Consider the following 20,226-nt stretch of genomic DNA (forward strand, 5'->3'; position numbering starts at 1 on the left):
TGACATTTCTAATAAAACAATAAAAAAAATTTACTTTCGACTCAAATAGCTTTTCAAAAATTAAAAATATTGGCTTCAAACTTATTGTGTTATATTGTTTTCGATATTCAGTGATTTTTCATAAAAATTAAAATCTATAAAAAATAGTACGCAAATTTGGTAAAATTGATACTAGTACATAGACAAACTTTTAAGCAAGACAAATCGACAGACCGGATGGGAAGTTAGCAGTGTGGGTCGCATCCCAGCCTCTTTTTTATATACAAAATTAGCTCCAGTGAATTCTTAAAATGTGGGAAATAAATTTTGTTAATGAGAGGTTTGTTTTAGAAGTGGGGAAGAAATAAAACGCAATGTTAGGCCAAAAAGCTTAGCTTCGTTATAAAGATTAGGGTTTACCATTTTGAAAAATGGCCGTAGCGGCTGACTCAAATAAATTCTAGCCGATAGAGACAATTTTCAACCACTTTTTGCAGCAATTAGGGTTGTATATCAGCAAAATAAAGGTCCAATATTCTATTCTAAGGCATCAACCGTCTTGGGCTTATCTGCGTAGACAAGCGACTTTGCAAACCAAACTAAACATAAATCAAGTGACAGCTGTCAAAAAGAATAACTTCGAACAAAGTAAAAAAGTATTGCCACATTGAAAACCATACATATAAACACAACAACCGTTTTATAAATAAAAGGATACAATAGATGCGGCTCACACTTTTAATTTCTCATCAATATTTTGCATATGAAAAAATAAATTTGCTTTCAATCAGCCTTATTTTGAGATGCACCCCAATTTAATTTCTCATGAAAAAATCCCCATTTTACTTTCCCTTAATTTATGAGTTTCGCCCGAAAAAAATCATGTTCGAAAGATTCCTCTTCTTATGAGCATTCAATTCGATCGAAATGCAATTCATTTGACAGCTTAAAATTTCATTAATTTTTGGAGGCGAAAAATAAGAAAAAAGTTAAAGTAGAAGTTGAAGTTTTGTCGAAGAAATTGTTTATGATATTAACATAAATTTATAAATTAGTATTTTATTTTCATTTGATTTGATGATGATGACTTTGCGGCAAAATTAAGAACAGATAGATGTACTTTTAAGGTTTATCCAGTGGCCATTCATTTAATAGGAAAAGGCAACACTTCAATAATGTTTTGCTTTTTGTTCAAGAAAAACCAAAGGTTCGGATTTTGCTTTCTGTTTCTATAACAGAGGTGGGAAAATGTTTTCAGAGCTATTGTGTGAACTTACCTATTTTTAATAATTTTTAAACAATAAACTAAAACATTAATTTTAAAAGTTAAACTTAAATGTTATTACTTTCCCTCAACATTCAAATTATTCGGTATAAAATCTACCGCCCTAAAACTATTACAACACTTTTTTCCTCATTCTTCAGCCAACATCTTCTTGATGACTTAAAAGGTGCTCCATGTGCCTCTATTGCCCAAATCGAAATAAGTGATAATATTTTCGTCCACAAATTAAGTTTAACTAAAAATAATGTCAACCTTGGTGCGGATAGTTTTTTTTTTGCACCTTTTCGTCTTTCGATTTTTCAAGTCATTTTGTTAAAGCTTCGGAATGATCACTTTTTTTTATACGGTCACGTTGGTGTCTCGACACTATTTTATTAATTTGATAATTAGACACTGTGTGGTCCTTCGAGCAGATTTTCAAATTTCCCATGTTAGGGACAGACAACAGACTAATGCTGGGCAGAGACAGAGGCCCGAGTAAGGATTTTAAGAGTCAGGGTTGCGATTCATGAGGGGTTGGATAAGTTCCTCCTTTTTTATTCCTATTCACCAAAAAATAGAGAAAGAAATTATGTTATTAACTACAGGCTTATATCCAAGCTTTCTTCAATACTCAAGCTTTATGAAAACATTGTCTACAACTCTCTTTCATTATCTTTTTTTGTCTTCCCAAAAGCATGGAACCTTTAAAGTCAGATACAACCCGTTTTTTGGCATTCTATAAATAATAGTATAGTAGAAAATTCCCAAGAAAACAAATCGGCAGTAGACAGATAAAAATAAAGTGCGCTCTTTTTTACATTATCAGAACGATTTTTATTTGTCAGCCTATTTACAGCATTTTGAAATACAGAATTTTGGTATACCGAATTTTAAGATATAGCATTTTGAGCTACAGTATTTTAAATACAGTATTTTTTTAAAGTTTTTTGTGGGGTGGAAATACCAAAAAGATTTATTTAATCTAAACTGAGAAAAAGCTTTCGTGGAAACATAGAAAAACTTAATTATCTTTTCTATTGTTTTTTCTTGCAAAATAAGCCCATTTATTCCATTTTCATTAACAAAACTAAATAACATCAACTGTAATAGATTGATTTTTGTACCCAATGGAAAATGGATTCCAAATAGACAACTACTCAAAGAACACAGCCATCAAGATACCAAAGCAATATCAATCGTACCAACATTTGAGAACGAAATCACATAAGATCCATTCGAGACTCGTCCGTAGTAAGATTCTAATTTTGTATTATTATGTAAAATCCTACTTTACTATTGATAGATTTTCCAATAAAACACGGGTATAGTATTTACAACGAATCTCACGGAATTCGTTTCTAAAACTCTATACGAATTAGAGAAAGGGAATAAAATGGACGTTATCATCACAGACTTTTATAAAGCCTTGAATTAAATTAGTCACCAGATTTGTTATGTTGAACTTAAAGCCCTGTTCTGAGGTTGTCAATATCCATTCCCATCTTTGCAAAGTCTGGTGTTACACAAAGGAGTCACCTTAAAGTGGTTAAAAAACTTAAACTACATTCAAGGTTTTCATTTTTTTTTATTAAATCGTTTTAAAACCAATTGTAAGTGCTGATTCCGAATCCAAACTCAAAAATACTTGTCTTTCAACACTATTTTTGTTTAATATATTCAAAATGTTGGATAAGGGCATAATAACAACAAAAATTGTTAAAAACCGTTCTACCATAAATGCTTCAGCGTTTTTACCTTCATAGGAAGTTATTGCAATAGGTCCGATTAGTCGAATTGAAAATTTTGACATTTTTCGACGATTTAAGGTCGCTAGAGTCGAAATAAAAGAAAAATATCTGTGCGTGTGTGAGTATATACGTGTTGAGCGACGTGTTGTTCGTCAGCCACAGCTCAAGAAGCCAAAGAAATAACGACTTGAAATATATTTTTTAGTATACAGATGATGATGCAGAAAGATGCAGAAAGGGTTTTCAAGAAAATTGAGTGGGTGATTTTTTTTACCAAAGCAGTTTAAAAAAAATGTTAACCCTAAATGCCTCACGAACCAAAAATTCTAGAGACTTGAATTAAATGTTATATTATATATTAAAACGTGATACCAAAAAATGGAAAAAAATCCAATTAACGGTGTTTTATAAATCATAAACCTAAAAACTTTTACGAATTAAAAATGATTTCATCTATAAAAAAATTGTGTGCTACGAGAAATAATGTTTTTAAAATTAAGAGACGAACAAGCTGACAGTTTCTTACAAAAAATAAAAACCTAAACATTAAAATTATTAAAGGTTGGTAAAAATTTACTTTCGACTCAAATGGCTTTTCAATAATTAAAAAATATTGTCTTCAAACTTTATTTCATTTCACAGAAAATATTTTTTTTCGATATTCAGTAGTTTTTTTTTATAAAAATCCAACAGTACGTTTTTTTATAAAAAAAAAAATAAAATCTACAAAAAAATAGTACGCAAATTTTGTAAAAATTGATGTTCGGTTCTTGATATCTCTCAAACTAATTTCATTCATCCAATTTGTAAAAAATTAAGAAATGCTACTAAAAATTGGTAAAAACTTGTTTTCGACTAAAAATCTATTTAACAAAACTAGATTTTCAAACTTATCTATTTCTTTATATGAAAAATATTGTCAGTAATTTTAATTTTTTTAAGAATAATTGAACTGACAACTTTTTAACCCAACACGAAAACCTACAAACTTTTAAGCAAGACAAATCGAAAGACGGGATCGGAAGTTATCAGTGTGGGTCGCATCCCAGCCTCTCTTTTATGGCTGAATCATAAAAACGCTTCAGCTTCGGCTTTACATTACGTTTACGAGTTCAGCCATTAGAATTTAACGCATGCTATCACAATGGAGCTTTGACCTAACGTTTCGTTTGACAATCGCAAGGAAAAGACCGTAATGTAACGTAATGTTACTAAAAACAGAAGCTCTAGTTCAATTATCTTAACATTTGCTTTGTCTGATAGCTTAACAGCTGTAAAAAAATGTCAACAAACAAAATATATGCTCTTTGGAGGGATGAAATAATAGAAATGTCATTTAAAGCAACCTCGAAGCAGGCCCACCGTAACGCAGACGAAGCTGAAGCGTATTTGTGATTCAGTCATTAAGGTTGATGTTTGACAGGTTAAGACTTACAACTAATGATATTGAACATTTTTAAACGAAATTATTTAAATACACGAGATTTTTTGAAAAAAAAAATACTTCAGGAAAAAGTATAATTTGATTTTGAGCCACATACATAACCTTGTTTTAACCTTTATACGAGTAATAAGTTAGACTTTCACTTAGTAATGTTCTTACAGTCGTTATTTTTTTTAAACAATTTCCTGTGAGATTGAAGAAACAACAATATTCATAACATTTCATTTAGGCATACGTAATAAAATGTCTATAAGCACTCAAATTCAACCACTAATTTATAACCGCACATACCCAACCGCACGTCCCACATGTGTCTTGTTTATCAGCCGCCATCATGCCATCAACCCAACGCCAACGCAACGCTTCATTATCATCATCATCTATCCACGAATAGGGATTTGACAACTGAATAACTCCAACCAAAAGACTGTAGGCAGAGTATCAAAACGGATGGTTTCTTGAAGGTCTATTATCTTCAAATATGCGATAAGCCCTATCTCCTCACCACACTTACATGTACATATTTGACATTTAATATAATCGTAAAGCACGTTAAGTATACGTTACGTTTGAACGTCATATCAACAAGTTTCTAATTAAACAATATTATCATTCAAATTCACATTAATTAAGCTTTAATTCAAGCCCTTTATTTATATATTTATAGTTAAATCAATTAAACTGTCACTTTTGTATACATATTTGAAATTTTCCTCCACAGAGATGATTTATTTTCGTTTATTTACAATACTAACTTAATTAACCACTTTTAAGGACTTTTATCCTTTCTTTTTTTGAGTCGTTTTTGTTCTGTTCTAGGTTACAAATGGGGGAAAGGACTATAAATAATTGTTTTTCTTTTTGCTGTTTCACTTACTTTATCCTTAAAGTGTGTTACTCTTACTGACTTGGAGCAACAAGTGGACATTTCTATCTGTTTTGGTGTTCCAATCTTTTTTTTTGTGTATTTTGTTCAATCTTTCATTGTCCTTTTTCTCTGACTTTTTCGCTCTGCAAACCAAAAGAAACAAAAAAGAACCACAAAACAGGGGAGAAAAAGTCTAAGTGTGTATCTGTATGAATTTTGATGATGTACACAGAAAAGCTTATATATCCTTCGCAATCCCTATGCAATAGGTTAATAAAGTTTTACTTGATTCATTACGTCATAAGCGCCATCTGATGATGCTCTGAGAGTATAACAATAAGAATATGAATGTATGGATAAGGATTAAACACAAACAGGTCCTTTTTCTATAGATATTTATTTTCTACATTAATTTACTTTCTTTTAGATGTTTTACTGTCCGAATCCTGGAATGATGGTTTAATTATGATTTGAGGAAAAACCAAAGTCATTTGAGAAATTAGTTCGATTTAAATGTAAGAGTGATGTGTCCTTTTCTGTTTTATTCCACATGTATTTTTAAAAAGCATTCGTTTGAATGGATTTATGTGTTTTTTTGGAATATTCATCAATTGAGAAGACTTATTCCTCTGACTGTATGGAAAGCTTGAAGTGTTTTTTCTTATACTGTGCTCCTTTTTTTAACAACCAGATTACCATATTTAGTTGGAAGGATATAGAAGTTTATGTACAATGTGTGTACCCTTAAAAACATAGACAAGAATAGATTTGTATGTATATAATCAAGTAGGAACAACCTACGACTTTTTGGCTTATTTGTTTTTTTATTTTTCCGAAGGGTAATACATGCCCGAGTCTGTTGCATTGAGAAGAGAGAATGATGAAGGTTATTTATTTAGAAATTTGTGTAGGTTTTAAACTATCAAATTATAAAACCCTAAATATAGATTCTATAAGAATCAAGTGATAAACTGTGAATGGTACTTACTTACTGTAGACTGAACATTTCTAAGGGGGAGTCAAAGGACTGAAGATACATGTAACAAATAAGTCAATGACTTGTAAGGGGTGTGCTTTCATTATTACGACAGTGTTACAGAATTTATTTTTAAAATATTTTAACCATTGTATTTTTGATACACTGGTAATTTAAAATTGCCAAAATCATTTATCAACAGCACAAGTTTTTGAAATATTCCTCCTGAGAAATCTTAATAATACGCTTTTCTAAACCTACACATTTTTGTAATAAAAAACTTAACTTCTAGATTGAGTTAAAATATCTTATACATTTTATTTAGTTTTCGAAAATTGTCATAAGTTCTTATTCTTTTTGCAAAGGTTTAGTTAATCTTGAAATGGTTTTGAATAAATACTTTTTGAAACTCTTTTTTGGTGCTGATTTTAGATTAAAACACCGATTTAAGCTACTTGCTCTATTTAAAAATAACACTTGTTAACGTGGCATGATGGAGCGGACAATACCAAAGTACATAGAACGGGACCAAATGGACGCTTACAGAAACGCGACTATTGACACACTACTTAGGTAAAAGAGTCAATTTGTTGATTAAGGAGAACTACACGTTATCAATTAACAAGTACTGGGACCGCAAGATTCGGTAAGTTAATTCCAGTGACCCTAGTATGTTTCCCAAAATCAACAAGATATTCAGGAAAAAAACGATAATGACATTCCATGTCTTAAACTCCAAAGAACTGAAGAGAACAGAGACGTACTCAGGACAGCGCAAATAGATCCAGAAGAAGCCATCTTTGACGAAGACTTTTATATAATTGAAGATCCGAAGGAAAAAGTGGAGGCGGTGGGAGCTGCTTTCCAGCAAGTGTACAAGGTAAATTTTAGCATACGCCCCAACCACGACCTGGAAAACAGAGCCCTACTTAATCACTTTTACATCCGAAATGATATCACACATTGGCGATCTGAGAACCGCGGTTTCATACGGTTCAATGACGATTCGGGACCAAGTCCCTTGTTAGTGACGAAGGTTGAGCTTCAGCTCATCTCCAGTACGTTGTACTAAGACATTTACCGATGGAAGCAATTGATATTTACACCACGCTCTTCAATAATGCATTGAATAATGCATATTATCCAGTGCATTGGAAGACTTCTGTGGTTCATCCTCTCCCGAAAAAGGGAAAGGACAACTCCAACCCGTCAAATCTCCGGTCGATAAGTCGTCTTCCGAGTATCAGCAAAGTTTTTGAAAAGATCATCAATAGGGCTCTGACTAAGTGGGCTGCAGACAACAAAATAATTCCGGATAAACGGTTCGGGTTCAAGGCGGGTCATGAGACAATTCATGCTGCGTCTGAACTCGTTTCTGATATCCAATGGAATAAATCAAAACAACAATGCACAGGTGCTGTTCTCTTTGATTTGGAAAAGGCTGTTGACACCGTATGGTTAGAGGGTCTTTACCTAAAACTGAGCAGGCTTGGCATAAGCAAGCCATTGTTGTACATACTTTATGATATGCTTAAAGGTAGAAAGTTTGTTGTCAAAAGTGGCAATGTAACTTCTACCACAACATTCTCAATTAAAAATGGTCTTCAACAGGGAGCGGTGAATTCGCCGATTCTCTTCAGCATTTACACCAGCGATCTGATAGGTAGTCTTACAAAGGCAATTGCGTACGCCGACGATCTAATTGCGTACAGAACGGCCCGAAAGGTTGAGGTTATTAGAATTCTCTTGCAGCGTGATTTCGACAAGATTCAGTGATATTGCGACGACTGGGAACTGAAAATAAATGTCCAGAAGTCGGAGACAATTCTGTTTCGGACTCCCTTGGCTAGGGCCACAAGGGATAGAAATTGGCGCAAGATGGTCATCGTTGATCTTCACGGGCAGCCATTAGCGAACAAAAGTTTAGTGAAGTACCTCGGTATCTTGTTAGATCAGTATTTATATTTCGACAGACATATAAATGCTGCTCCGACCAGGGACAAAGGAGCCTTTCCTCTGACGAAACGGCTGTTTTTAAGCAGTCGGCTTGACCCTAGAGTGAAGGTAATTTGCTACATGGCCCTCATACGGCCAATGATCGTGTATGGTTGTCCTGTGTGGTTCAACGTTGCCCCTTCCCAGATTGAGAAGTTTCGGGTGTTCGAGCGGCAGTGTTTACGACGCTGTACCGGCTTATATCGAACAGCCGAATCTTCTTATGTGCATTACTTTTTCAACGAGGTCCTATACAATGGGGCTCGAATCAACAGAATTGACAATTTCGTGATAAAACGCGTTCGAGGTCACATTGCAAGAGCTATGTCTTCGACCAACAATTTAATTTTCGGGGCGTTCTATCCGAAACACGAGTATTTTGAAAGTGCACGCTTGAGCGGGTTCATTCCATCAGAGGCATTCCTCTTTTTAGATAGATGCGGTTTGATACAGGATAGATTGGCAGTTCCGATAATCTACCACGTCAGACGACGAACTGTGGATAGGCGACTCCTTTAAAATCGGGACGTCATGGCACAAGGCGGAGCAGAGCTCCTTCGGTTCAGTAGGGCTGTGTCCGAACGGGACCGAACTGATAGGGTGAAACAGGAGAACCAGTTTTAATGGCTTCAATCGGCACTTAATAGTGGGTAGTCGGGATGGGGTTTTAAGCCTTGGCCGGCTTACATACTTGTTTCATAGTTTTAGGGTTTAGTTTTAAGTAGAATAGGCATGGTGGCACAAAAATAAATAGAAAAAAATACAAAAAAAAAAAAAACATAAAAAAAACCAGGAATAAAAAGACAACAAAATATGAAAAACAAAAATGTTAGATACTTAGATTTGCTGCTGTGGTTGTTCTAGTTTTAAGAAGCTTGTAGGTAGGTTAGGCAGTTTAAGTTAGCTTTAAGGTTTATATTAAGGACCTTATTTTAAGTAGTTTTTAAGTAAACATCATAAAGGATGTTGATATTAGTTTTTTTTCAAAATTTTCTAATAAATATAAAAAAAAATTTAAATTGAAGTAAAATAGATCTTAGAGCCGAAAGGCATTAGTACTTAGTGTTATTGTTTAACTTAGAGTATCCGTATGGGACAATTAAGTTAGTTGTAAGTTATGGATAATTAGGCTAGTTTTATGAATTTTTGTCTAGCTTTAAGATAGGTTTAAGATTGAATAAATAAAAATGAATTATAAAAAAAAAAGTGCGTTGGACTGTCATGCAAGGGGTCTAGGGTTCAATCCCTGCCTGTGCCACCTTAATTTAAAAAAAAAAAATAATTTTCGCGGGTACTGCCTCTTGCGAGGAATTGACAAATTCTCCAAGAGTAATTCTTGTCATGAAAAAGGTCTGCACTTGATGATGCCCATTCCAGAACTGTTACCGCTTGGTCCCTAAAGAACTGTTTCGTAATTCCAGCAGTGTGCTTGGGGTCGTTGTCTTGCTGAAACTTCCATATAACTGGCATGTTTTCATCGGGCCAATCCACTAATCGTTCATTAAGAATGTCAATGTATATTAAACGGCTGTCAGCGTTGCATCGATTCGATGGTTTGGGCCAACTCCACACCACGAGAAACAACCCCAAACGTTAAGCGAGCGAACGTATTTAGGGTGAAACGCTGTTCCTTTTGGCCTTCGGACACAACGTGCACCATCTTGGTCGATCCTATTTATTTTAGTTTCGTCACTCCACACTATGTACTTTCATTCGTTTGTTGTCCAGTTGGCGTGTGATCTTGCGAACTCTGCTCTTAGCATACGCTACCTTGCGGTTACTAATGGTTTCTTCCGAGAAACACGACCATGCAACCCAACTTCCATCAATCTTCTTCTGATTGTGCGTGGCCCTATCGGGACATCGAATGCAACCGAGAGTTGGCGTTGTATCGCTGTGGAGCTTATTTTTGGGTAATTTTTGGACAGCCTACTAATTGCTCGATCTATTTGGCAGCTTGTCTTACGGGCCCGTTTTTTACGAGGTACATTTTCAGCAGTCTCAAAGTTTTGAAAATGCTTAATTGCATTGAAAACTTTCTTAACAGAATAGTTCATTTGAGATGCAATTGCTCTATAGGACATTTTAAGCTTCCAAAGTTCAAGAATCGCTCTCCTTGCGGGAGGATCACAACTCGTTACTTTTTCCCATTGTAATTACTTCCAAGATTTGAAAATTATTCTTTAAAAACGTTTGCAGACAATTCAGAATTTTCTACTTACCAATGCAAACTAAAAAGATTATTTTACTGTTAATACTGTTATCTAATTAGGTGACCAGTTGAAACGAACACTTTTTACACTCTACCTTGATTTTACTTTGCAAAGACTTATGCACAAATGATGCTTTTTCAAACAGTTATGTAATAAAGCTTGCATACCGCTATTCTAGTCACACTTGATAAAGTGAATGTGGAAATGAGAAGCAAGCAATGTTTCTAATTAGTTGTCCATAGCTGTATGTAGATAACTTGGAGTCTTTTTAACAATCAATTTGATGAGTAAATTACAATAACGATATTGGAAGTAAGCTACCAGATCACAGTTGAAAAGCTGACGAGCTTGAAAAAAGAGATGATTGAACCTACGTAAGTTAAAAACAAACCGAGCTATTGCATTAAACACCACCTTTAGTTTGTGCGCTGATTTAGAGTCAAGATCAGCAAACATCTCACACCCGTATGTTATTATAGGTAGGACAAGTGCTTTTACCAGCTTTAGTTTAATATGGGTAGGTAGAACGGATCCAGTAACAAATATTCCTCTAAGTGAAGCTTGGCAAGCATATTCAATAATACAATTATTTGTTTATTGAAATTGGAAGAGCTTTCGTATTTTCAGGATTGAGTTTAAGTCCGTTCCGTGTTTATCACCTAGTCTGTAAATCAATGTTCATTTAAGATATTGCATCCTTAAGCATCATCTAAACTAGGAAAACTAATATATAATTGGACATCCTCTGCATGGATATGAAACTGACAGTAAGACAAAACAAAGGGCAAATCATTAATGAACAATGAAAACAGTAAAGGTCCAAGGATTGATCCTTGAGGAACACCATTATTAACCATTACAAAACAGATTAGTTGAATATGAGTAAATAAGTTTTTAAGTTGTGTCAGAGAAGCTAAATAGGCTAGTCAATTTATCACAGAGAAGATTATGGTTTACACAGTCAAATGTCTTTGAAAAGTCAAGTAAGGTTATCACAGTTGTAAAATGATTGTCTAAGGCATGTCTTATGTCATCAGATACATAGAGTAAAGCTAAAACACAGCTATGTCTAGATTGAAATCCAGATTTCCAAAAAAATTCAATAATTGCTTGTCTTTAATATAATATTTTATCTGGTTACTTATTAGACTTTCAAGAACTTTAGAAAAGAAAAGATAAGATAGCTATCGGTCTATATTCCTTCTTCTTTCTTTGTTTTAGGATAGGGACAGTTTTCGATGTCTTCCATAGGATGGGATATGTAGATGTCATTATAATGGTGTTGAATATGTGCGGAGGATTTTAATAAAGTCTGGGTGAATATTGTCAACTCCGGTGTATTTAGATTTTATGGAGAAATTTGCTTTGCCAACCTGATAATCATCTACGGGACTTACCGAAAAGGCGTTATTAGTATGATTCTCTGAATTGGGTTTGTTTGTTTAAAGTAGAGAATTTTACATTAAAATCTTCCATATCAATATTATCATCACAAGATTGAGCATCTTTTCGCAACCCAATATTCTTAACTTCCTTCGAAAAAAAACTTTGACGATCGATCTGAGTTAAATTTATTTTTTTTAAATTTTTATTTCGCAATTTTGATCAAATTCGTTGCAAAATTACGTAACCGTTTAAAGTTGAGGAGCATTTCTGGACAACCAAAACGTCTCTAACATCGGTATGAGACTTAATAGTATATTCGTAATAAGCCAAGGACAACTTCGTGATTTCATATGACACGTTTTTAACGTAACATGTTTGTTAAAAAGATCTTTAATCACTGATGTAATACATTTAATTTGATAGTTTACGTTAGATGTGGTGTAAATTAATGGAAATTCATCGACATTCATTCGTTAAATAAGTTTTCAACATAAATATTACGAAAATCATGAATTTTGCAAAGCAAACATTTAACTTCTAGATTCAGATCAAATATTTTTGGTATTTCATTTAGTTTTCGAACTTTCTCATTACTTCTTATTCTCTTTGCAAGGTTTCGGTAAATCTTAAAATGGTTTTGAAAAAATTGATTGGTGCTGATTTTAGATTAAAACACCGATTTAAGCTACTTGCTCAATTCAAAAATTACCATTTTTCAACGTTATTTTTTTTTTCAATAAATTCCAGAAACTTGGTGGAATAGCTTTGTTTGAAAAACTTATTTGTTATCAAACATTTTGCTGTCGAGAACCAAATTAGAAAAATACGATTTAAGTAGCTTTTTACAGATTTTAGTTTTTCTTTTATGCGGTGTTAACTTATTCCATAGACGTCTTGAAAACTATGTTTTTAATGTCAAACTAAACTTAATTAAAGTGTGCTTTAACTAAGATACACGATCGATTCGAATTAAAATATTGTATTTTTTTGAACATAGAGATGAGAGTTAAAAAATATATCAGAGAATAAGGTTAAGGCCCGATATTTAAAAAGACTTTCAATAAACATCCTCAAAAGGTATTTTATGTAGTGTGAAGCCTGAAAAATCCATCGCAGGCCAAACACAATAAGTTTCATTTTGCTTTTCTAATCTAGATTACAAAATTTTTCACAAAGGTTTCTCATTAATGTTTTTACAAATAAAGTTCTTATTTCAAAGAGCGTGAAGTACTTTGTAGCTCATAGCATTCGGAGAACTACAAACTTATATCTTGCCTATTATGTAAACAACATTATATATCTATGTAAAATTTCGTTTAAAAATCACACCTTAGTTTTTTTCCTTTTTTACGAACTCGATGAGAAAATTATGAATGAAAATTGATTTAAACAAAACAGCAGTGGCCTAAGAATGGATTACTGAGGAACTCCATTTTCCATCAGCAACAATTAGCAATTTTTCTTTTTCATAAAATTAGCAACATTTTTTCAAATTCTTTTCATTTAATATAGGTGGAAAAACAAAGGTCAACAAGCATTTCAAAAATACTGCATGCATTTTGTTAAGTTCAATTGCTTTTGACTTAATTTTTTCAACAAAATTTTTCTTTTTGAATAGCTACTTAAGCGATTGTGACTTTGCAAACTGGTATTTTCTGACATTTAATAGGCGTAAACTGCGCAATTGTTAAAAATGGAAAGAAACATGCTTCAACAACGCATTGAATTTGATAAAATTCATTACACAAAACTCATGAAAATTTTGCAGTCATAGTTCGCAAAAACTATTGACTGGCAATAAAAAAAAAACTAACGAAAAAATGTGAGGATTCAAAATCGTATTAAAATTAAATTGGGTGGTGCAACAGTCTGTTTCAGAACTAGGCTCTAGTGACTGACAACTCTCAACCATTCCTGTGTGCGAGCACTGTTTTCAGGGATGGAAGGGACCTACAGTTTTAAGCCGAATCCGAACGGCAAATTTGAGAAAGCACTTTTCATTACTCTTGGAGAATTTGTAAGTTCCTCGCAAGAGGCAGTAACCGTGAAAAAACTTTAGGTGGCATAGGTAGGGATCGAAACCAAGACCTTTCGCATGACAGTCCATCGCACTAACCATCATGCCACGGGTGATTCAAAATCGTATGCATAGTTCAAAAACAGCTGAAATATTGCTGTTGTATACCAAAAGCCAGGTTTGTTCACCTTTGTCTTTTCGTTCAAATATGTTTGATTTTAATTTGACAGATGAAACCTTTCGCTTGAAAAATTTCAAAACACTTTGTACGATTAAAAGGAAACGAAAAATATCAAAGATTAAACACCGCTGTTGTATAAAAGCAATCATATTAGTTATAAGAAATAATAAAACTTAAAGCTTAAACTTTTTTAAGAGAAAATGAGAAGAGTGATATAATTTCATCAAAACGAGCTCGGAGAACAGCGATGCACCATGTTATCAAACATGTCTATTATTGACAATTGATGTCAACGTACCTACCAATTATAAAATAATAAAAGAAAAGCTCCTTATGGCTGAAACACAAACACGCTTCAGCTTCTGCTTCATCTGAATTACGTTGGGACTGCTTCGAAGTTGCTTTGAATGACACTTCCAATATGACATTTCTAAAATGGCACTTTTGTCAATAAAAGCTGTTACTTTTTTTTTCAAAATAAAAAAAAATATGAGTTTTCAAATCGAAAAAATTGAATTTAGCGCGTAAGAAGCTTACAAAGCCTATAACAATCAATAGGAATCATTTCAAAAGCAAATGTAATTTGTTATTTGACTTTTTTACAGCTGTTGAGCTGTCAGACAAATTTGAACTAGAGCTTCCGTTTGGAGTCACATTACGTTATTTCATGAAACGTGAGGTCGAAGCTTCATTGTGATAGCATGCATTGAATTCCTATGGCTGAACTCATAAACGTCAGGCGAAGCCGAAGCTGAAGCGTATTTGTGTTTCAGCCATTACGTCGAGTCCGTTAAATGCGAATAATAATAATTTAATTGACATGTAAATTAAATTTCTGAAAAACATAATACTTAAAAACCTATTTTAAACTAGTTTTAAAAAAAACTCAATACTATAAAAGCCTCATGTATTATTCCAACGAAAAACAACATTAAAAATGATGATAAATATTGCATTTGAAATATTAGCTGATTCCCATTTTTGAACAATTCTAATTTTGAATAAAATCTGAAGTCATTATCCCAGTCAGACTATAATATTCACATAATTATGTCAGTACATTTCATCAGTAAAAAAGCATTTCTTCGAAAACTTGACATCAAACTGAATCACTACATCAAACGCACAATAACGATGAGCTCTTCAAAAATAAATCTACGAGTATTTGATTCACTGCAGCTTTTAAGAATTCATTATGGCTGAATCACAAACACGATTCAGCTTCGGCTTCGTCTGCGTTACGGTGGGCCTGCTTTGAGGTTGCTTTGAATGACATGTGTATTATTTCATCCTTTCAAAGAGCAAATATTATGTTTGTTGACATTTTTTACAGCTGTAGAGCTTTTAAATCAAATCAAATCAATGTTTCGATAATTGAACTAGAGCTTCGGTTTGGAGTCACATTACGTTCTTTTCCTTACGATTGTAACGAAAAGTGAGGACGAAGCTCCATTGTGATAACATGCATTGAATTCCTATGGTTGAACTTGTAAACATTCAGCTGAAGCGTGTTAGTGATTCAAGCATAAACGTCAGGTGAAGCCGAAGCTGAAGCGTGTTTGTGATTCAGCCATTAATGTCATACTTCAAGAGAAAATACTTAGAACTATTCTGAAACAAACATTATCGACAAGTTCGTCTAAGAACCGTCAAACACATGCAGCCAAGCAGGAGGTAAAACCGAGACTCTATCGGTCTTGAAATGTTGTTTCTCAATTTCCAACCCTTGAAAATCAATTCAAGGGTTGAAAACATAGTTTCTAAGGAATTTAAGCTGGAGTCCAATGTAATAAGAAAAAACACCTTTAAATCCTTTAATTTCCCAAAAATCAAAATACTGTCCCCACAAAATAATCAAACTAAATTATGTACAGTTTAATATCAAAAGTGACATACTTGTCGCAAACAAAAATGTACATAGAACAATTGACATTGACTGCTATTCAACAGTTTTTAATGAGTTAAGTGGAGTTATAACTTCAATACCAATCAATCAACCACAAAACTCCTGCCTACTTAACTCTTAACACCTTATTTATGTTACACCTCTGTCACACCTCATTTTGACAGGAGTACCGACAACTACCAACACCAACCACATAACCGACCGAATATACCTACTTATACTCCTCATCATATACAAATGTCAAATATACCAATCAAAAATCATATGAGTATGAAGTGTGCGTATTGTTGCACTTGAAATGCATTTTCCTTCGCTAATTGACATTTCTAGTGGTCAATGGGTTACCTTCAGACGTATTCACACAGGCAGGCAGACATAGGTATGTAACGTGGAAGTGTGCAATAACCACAACAGTAAAAACAACAACAAAAACGGAACCAAAGAGAAGAAGGCGTTTATAGATTTTCCGCCGAAAAATCTATGTAAAATAAAACAACAAAGCAATGACTCCAGAGAGAGAGAGAGGCAGAGAGACGAAAATTCTTGACAGGAGAAATGAGAAAAAGAGAGAGAGCAAGTTTATTACCACATTGAACCGCATGAGGGATGACACTCTGATGTACTTTTATTTTACTATATGCGCCTTAAATTTATGTGAGATTGTGTGTCACTTTTTGCGCTACCATCAAGCCACCATACTGCCACTGCCACTGCCACCTATTGTTGACGTCTTTAATTTAAATTCAAAATTGCGGATGATGGTTGAGTGGGTGAACAATGCGATGGGTTGGTGATGGGTGTCAGTCGGTCGTACCGTAGGCATATTAAACGAATGACAAAATACGGTATCGGAAGTTGGTTGGGTTTGGTTAGGGATTACAAAAAGCAAAGAATGTTATTCCTTATGCTTAAAACACAAAATACAAATCCAAACAAAAAAACAACAACTCTTACAAGTTGCGCCACGGCAACAGTGTGAACAACAGAAATGTCAAATGTCACAAGAATTTCTAAAATGAAAGGGATAACAAGAAACACCACCCCATCTTCGTTTTGGAAGCAGAACCAGAGAAACAGAAGAAGAAGCAGCAGCAGCAAGAACAACAACTACAACTTTAGGTTCTGCCAAATAGGGGGTGATGGTAGTGCTGGTGATGTGTAAAATATGAGTGGGTGACTGTATGTGCGCGAAAGGGTGCCGCCGCTGCTGCTGCCTGCTGCTTGCTGCCGCCGCCAGCAAGGCAAAAAGCAACACCATATTGTTGCAAATTTTTTCACTTTCTTATGACAAATTCGATGAAATGATACGTGTTTTTGACAACAGATTGATGGAAAACCGTTTTCTTTTTTGACAATTACTTGACAGTTAATTCACTCCACAATTTTTTTTGGAGAAGAAGTGTGTTTTTAAGAAAACGGAAGGTGGAAATCAACACGCCCACTTAAAAGTAACAATATGTGTGTTAACGAATTTCTTTTTCTTCTTCTTTTACTTACTTTTCTTTTGTACGATGTAAGTTTTATCTATGTTTATGCAGTTTTCATTACTTTGTTTTTGGGTGAATTTTTTAAGCTACTAACACACTTTTCACATTTCACACTTGCACTCTTCGCGGTATGGAATTATTCGTAGTTTTATTTTTGTTTTTGAATTTTTTTGCTACGATAACGCACTTAATGGGTTAAAATAACGTACGTACAAATTTGCATTTACAACACGACAATTCTTCGCACACAAGACAAAAATGCCATCGGGGACGACCACGACGAAAACGACGAGAACAGAGAACAAGAGCGCACACACGAGAAAGCGAAGGAAAAATCAGATTGTTTTAGATTTTCATTTCGTTTTTCTTTTATTTTTGTGTTGTCCGTAATTTTTGTTTGACGCACACAAAACCCAACACACACTAATTCATACATCATTCGCATATACATCGATGATTGTATGAACCACTAAAGCAGTAACATGTGTAAAGATGTAGGTCTAGAGAGGTGTATACACACATATCAAACATATGAGAGAAGAAAACACCGCGAATTTGGCATTTTCATTTTTGCAGCGAATTCGCAAATCTGCACAATATATGCGGCGAAAATAAAATGTAATAACACTAACAAACTACACTATCACGCCGCGCCGACCGTCACTGACGGACACATCAACTCACGTCATTCACTACGCCGCACCGCGCCGCCGGGTTCCAAAGGAAAAACTCAAGCGGTAAAAAACGACGAACGGCGAATGAAGTACAACGAACGACAAACGAGTGAAAAACCAAAAGGTGAAAAATGTATGTCAGTCAACCAAACAAGTGGCGATTTCGAATGACAACAAAAATACAAAAACAAAACTAGCACGGAGCGGCGAGCGCGGAGTACATATTGAGTATGTAATAACAAAAAAATGGTGAATATAGGAAAAGAAAACCGTTACCGTAGAAGGTTTGTCCCGTACTCTTATGTTGTTGTGCAATACCTGGAAGATTCTTTCACTTTTTTTTATTTTTTCGTGAAATGTTTTAAAATTTCGTGTAAATTGTCACTTAAGTTTATTTTCATCAATGCCGGGCAAAATTATGTATTTCAAAATATACTACAGATGCACTAACGCAATATTTTGCACTATATTTAGGTACAAACCTGCCACAGTGTAACGCACCTCTAACTTGATACTTGCCACTCACACACAGAACCCAATTAAAATCCCACAATAACACACATTTCTAATGAGGTATATTTTTTAAAAAATCATAATATTTCCCTTATCTGCAAAATACTACTCGTACAAGGTACAACTATGATATTCACGCCATTTTTAACGTCCATCGATTATTCACAATAGTACAATAGTAACAGTAGGTGAGTATAAGTATGATGACAGTGACAGCTGAGGAATGCGTTGTTGGTTGTTAGTTGGGTTGTTCTGGTCTTTCGCATTCAAGAAAAGAAAATACACCTAGATTTTTCCCTTTCTCTCTCTTTGGATTTTCTTTTTGATTCAAGTACTTTGTGTATTTGCAAGTTTCTTATGGAGCATCTTTTATTCTAGATTTTGTTTTTGTTTACCTACATGTTCGTATATAGAATGCACTTGTCTTAGCAATGCAGTGTGCTGTGGTGTTAAAGATGACGACAAGTGCAGTGCATAGTTGGCAGAATAGTGCAATAATTACCTCGTGGTGAGATTCATGGGTGTGGTGGGATTGAAGTGAAGCTTTTTTGGCGGATTTTAAGCTTTATTGTAATATAGGGTGTCTCTTTCTTGTAATGCACTTTTTTGGTTTTCAGAATATAACGGTTTTTAAAATTGGATTATTTATTGAATTTACCTTGGTTAAGGCATAATTTATTCTGAAACTGCACCAAGGTCAAGGACTTGGGAATTAGAAAGGTTTGAGAGGTACATATGTAGATATAGAACTTGAAGCTGTCGTTACTATTTTAAATGGCGGATATTTTATCAACTGTGAAGTGAGTTATTTTAAGTTTGGTTTGAAATTTCAACATTTCAACAAGACACAGAACCAGCTTGAAAGGCGTAGGTTCGATGATCAGATTTGTGGTGTTCCTAATTTTCATAAGCGTCCTTTGTTTAGCGATGAAGCTCACTTTTGATGGTTAAATGGATAAATTGATAAACAAAACTGCCGTATCGTTAAATGATGGTAATCCTTAAATATATGAGAGACCGTCACTTCTACTAAACTGAGTGTTTGTTGTATTTTCTCGTCTTTTGCGGGCAATATGTATAGTGAACAATTTGAGCTGTTTTGACAAGTACATAGTTGTTGTGGAACATCAAAACCATGTGCCTCGTTTATAAGAATAACTGATAACATTGCTGCTGAAGTTTGTAGTGTTAGCGAAAACGCAGAGCTTTGATTAGTGAATGACTAACTGACCCTTTTGGAAAAATGTATTCCACAAATGACTGTATATACCCTATTTTGCATAAAGAATTACAAGTTGAGGATTTTCATTGTTCAGGTACTAGCAGAATTCAAAGGAAGTCAGTCAATAACCAGCAATGTTGTTGTTAATTTGTTTTATAGCAACATTTTGTTTTTTTTCTGCATTACCATAAGCAAGTATATATATCGTATCCTAGATTCCATCAAACAAATAATACACTTGTTTTACAACATTGTGGTAAATGTGGTATTTTAGATGAGATAGTGCAGACGTCGCTTTCCTTAGGTCCATCCTCAATTTGTCTATATGTGTTTATCCCATAAAAAGTGAT

The 20,226-nt window shown here is 34.0% G+C and overlaps 1 protein-coding gene across 2 annotated transcripts in view; it reads right to left on the reverse strand.

Moving 5' to 3' along the window:
- The window catches only part of LOC129948958 (putative mediator of RNA polymerase II transcription subunit 29), a 207,471-nt gene extending 188,425 nt beyond the window's left edge, over positions 1-19,046 (reverse strand). Inside the window, exon 1 of one of the 2 annotated variants that reach the window (XM_056060119.1) lies at positions 17,478-19,046. The gene's annotated coding sequence lies outside the window, so the exon portion shown is untranslated. The remainder of the gene's footprint in view (positions 1-17,477) is intronic. The other variant, XM_056060120.1, reaches the window with a different exon arrangement.
- Positions 19,047-20,226: the final 1,180 nt, after the last annotated feature.

This window comes from Eupeodes corollae, chromosome 3, assembly GCF_945859685.1.
Source record: "Eupeodes corollae chromosome 3, idEupCoro1.1, whole genome shotgun sequence".
Taxonomy (NCBI): Eukaryota; Metazoa; Arthropoda; class Insecta; order Diptera; family Syrphidae; genus Eupeodes; species Eupeodes corollae.